At 39.0% G+C, this 3,983-nt stretch overlaps 1 non-coding gene across 1 annotated transcript; it reads left to right on the plus strand.

Moving 5' to 3' along the window:
- The first annotated feature begins 401 nt into the window (after positions 1–401).
- On the plus strand, positions 402–474 carry TRNAT-CGU (transfer RNA threonine (anticodon CGU)). The gene has a single exon. It is a non-coding gene; the product is annotated as a tRNA-Thr (tRNA).
- Positions 475–3,983: the final 3,509 nt, after the last annotated feature.

Genomic DNA, 3,983 nt, shown 5'->3' on the forward strand with positions numbered 1-3,983 from the left:
AAGATTAATTTCTGGTCCTACAGGATATATCTGTTATGGTAATAAATAATAAATATTATGGCTAAGAACCAGACTGTTCTAAGTCCAACTTTTTATAGGAAAGAAATCTGTGTTTCATCGTGTTCCAGTTCTTGTCTGCATATATGAATCAAACAAAATTGTAAATATTCCCTCCATAAGGTTGCTATGAAGCTATTCCAAATTGTTTCATGAAGCTTTGATTGTCAGGAGCTTAAAATAGCTCTCCTGAAAAAAAAAAAAATAGTAAAATAGACCTGGAACAGTCTGGTTCTGGGCCATCGAATTATTAGAGGAGAAAAATTCGCTCCGACGCCGGGGATCGAAAAACAAAGGGAAAAACACTAGAGGAGAGGAATTCGATCCGGTGCTGTGGATTGAACTTCGACGTAGCTCAGTGGTTAGAGCGCTTGGTACGTAGAACCAAGAACCCGGGTTCGATCCCCGGCGCCGGAGCGAATTTTTCTCCTGTATTAACCACATGAAGTCCCGCGCCGTGGCCTAATACATCCTGCCTAGGACTCGCGCTATGGAATGCGCGCTGGTTCGAATCCCCATGGGGGAAGAAATTTTCTCATGAAATTTCGGCCAGTATGGGACCGGTGCCCACCCAGCATTGTGGTGCACTTGGGGAGCTACGACAGGTAGCAAACCAGCTATAACGGCTGGGGGATCATCGTTCTGGTTGGCATGTGCTTCGGCATGTGGACGTGAGGCGAGCAGCCGGCTGGTCGGTTTTTGCCCTTCAAAGGGCTGTAGCGCCATGGATTAAGAATAACCACATGAATTTAGTCAATTCAAGGTACTCAACGAATAAGATATCGTTTTTCACGCATCCTGATTTGTCACCTATAGAAGAAGGTACATCGATCATTTGAAACGCTACGAAAATGTTCACATCATAAGTAGTTTTAAATTTGTTCACGTACAATAGCGAAAGTCCAATCCAAACCCGTTCTTCGCTAAAAGCCTAAGAGAGGCATGACAAATGGAATTTGACGCAGGCAGATACCTGGCATGACATCGAGGGTTGGAATCCTCGCCACCCGCTGCTCGATATTCCATAAATCCGACCGGTGGACGCATTAGAGTCGCTAACGACGCTCCGCATCGGCGCCAGATCGAGATGGAGGCTCCTGCCAAAGAGGCCGGCCGCCGGGTTGCATTGTGTGGCACTGCAGTGCTGCTGCACGGCTGACTGTGTACACAGCGGATCTATTTTGTCTGTCGGAGGAGAAATAGTTGCGACCCCAGCTAGCGTGCAACTCTCGTGGGCAGCGGGAGTAAGCAGAGGTAAAGTGTACTTCAAAGTAGGTGGGGTTTGTTTATATTTTCGTAGCGCTGTCATCTAAAAATGTCGGAGTCATGAAAGTGACGCATATTTTTTCCACGTGTTTCATAACAGTTCAGTGATTTTCCTATTCGCAGTTTATTTTCTTGAACTTTCATTCGAAAGACTAACATCAAGTGCGAACATCGTTTACATTACACCTAAATAAAGCGTGACAAGGGGACTTGTGAAATCCCTTACATTGCGCAAAACGTGTTTATTCTCGGTATGTAACTTTTAGGTTAGGTAAGAATAGATTTAGATGCATTTGGGGAGCTACGATGGGTTACGAAATCCGCTTACGAAAGCCAGTTATAACGGGGGAGGATCATTGTGATAACCACAAGATATCTCCATTCTGGTTGGATGATCGTCCACCTCTGCTTCGGCATGTGGATTTGATGCCAGCAGCCGGCTGGTCGGTCTGGGCCCTTAAAGAAATCTAGAATAACGGATATTATTATTATTATTATTATTATTATTATTATTATTATTATTATTATTATTATTATTGGATATATACATTTTAACAGAACCTTAAATTGGATTCAATTCTCTTTGCAGATGATTTGGTATTATTAGCATTTTCAGAAGACGACCTCCAAAGGTCAATATACAAGGACATCATTTTATTTTTACTTCAATTTTTATTGTACCTGCCTTTCTAAATGTACTTGACTCCCACCCCTTTCACTAATGTCCTTGCTAACGTCAGTCACACAAACTTACGGCCGCTGTTGTTAGCAGTGTAATAAACAGTACAGAGTACAGTGTGTTTCAGAAATATATTGCATTTTCTATAGAAGAAAAAGCTTATATTATTGAAGTTTATTTTCATACAGGTATGGTGTGTAGCATAACTGAATTTATCTGTGTGGACTGAGTACAAGTGAAGATTAGAGTTACCGAAAGTACGGTACCCATAATATGGTCCGGTACTTACCAGCATTATTTAAACAAGAGTTTTTGTATGAAGGACAATGATGGAAATTGGAATTACAATATAATCGAATGTGAACAACAGTTTTTTTTCACAATTTCCTGATTATATCATTACGGAATATTTTCGTAGAAATGTCATTAATCTGGTAGATAAATTTAGAGCAACAGAGTGTACAGAAAGGAAGAAAAGTATAAGATGGCCAACAAAGGTGACAGAAGATGCTGTAGAAGATGCTAGAGAAAGGATGCAGCGAGGTCCTAATAAGTCGGTCAAGAAGTTAGCTGTAGAAATTGGAGTTTCTTACGGAAGTGCTCACAAAATTCTCAGGAATAAATTAGGTTAGTGATATGCTGAATAAAGTAGACATTACATAATGTATATAACCGCCTGAAGAGTTGAGTTTGTGAAAAAAATTGTTACTATTCTACTGTTTTTTGATAAAATACTGTAAAAGTAATGATCAAACTGAAAATCGTAATACTGTATTTTCCTGTAACATACATGGATACACTACTTTTCTCTCCTGCTATAGCTAGTAAAATGATTTGTTTACATATTGCACTAGCAACTCCAAACTCCTGTAATGGAAGGGGGATAACAGTGTTTCCGAGTACGTATAGCCAAGTTAATGTTAAAAATGTTGGTAAAAATAAAGTGATGTCCCTGTATAATTTGCAGCAAGTAGCAGCCACATACAATATGGAAATTTCAACAGATAAAACAAAAATTATGGCATTCTGTGGGAAATACCCAATACAAAGTAAAATTTGTCTCTATAATAAAATATTAGATATATGTAATAGTTTCCGATATTTAGGTTACAGTCTTTACATTTTTGAAGAATTGGACATATCACAGAAAATTAATAAACACACATGAGCTATGGGCATTATAAATAGTGTGATGAAACCATCCTTGGTTCAGAAACACATCCGCATACGTCTCTACAACACATTGGGACGACCGATGCTCAGCTATGGCAGAGAAGCATGGATACTGAGGAAAGTAGATGAAAGCAGAATAACGGCTTGTGAAATGCGATTCATGCGAAGAACAGTGGGCTATACAAAATGGGATCTGAAAATAAATTGTGAAATTTTAGAGGAACTAAAGACTCAACCAGTTTTAGATTACATTGTTCAATATCAGTCTAATTGGAAACATCATTTGGAAAGAATGAGTAATAGTAGATTCCCAAAAGCAATTTATGATTATGTACCACATGGCCAAAGATCTGTGGGTCGTCCTGCTAAGAGATGGCGTGAAAATTTTATGTGAGACAGTAACAGGCCTTGTGGTCTAACATTTGTCAAGCAGAAGAAGAAGAAGAAGAAGAAGAAGAAGGAGGATTATTATTATTATTATCATCATTATTATCATTATTAAGAATGGATTTAAGGATTAACAAAGAGTGAAGAGTAAGCCATATCATTAATTTCAGGGCTGGTTGATGTTTAAGTCAACTGTCCGAAGACACGTTTGAATCTCATAATGACACCAATAAGGCATCACTCATGAGATAACTAAGTCAGGAGAAAAAAGGGGTAAGGTGACCAGTTCCTTTCTCCCTCCATTGCATACATCGCCGACTAGTTAACATACTACACTAATCAGACTTCAGATGTATACAAACAATATTGTTCTTCCTCTGACACATATCTAAATAGATGTACGTATCAGCCAGAACCTCAA

This window comes from Periplaneta americana, chromosome 14, assembly GCF_040183065.1.
Source record: "Periplaneta americana isolate PAMFEO1 chromosome 14, P.americana_PAMFEO1_priV1, whole genome shotgun sequence".
NCBI classification, from domain to species: Eukaryota; Metazoa; Arthropoda; class Insecta; order Blattodea; family Blattidae; genus Periplaneta; species Periplaneta americana.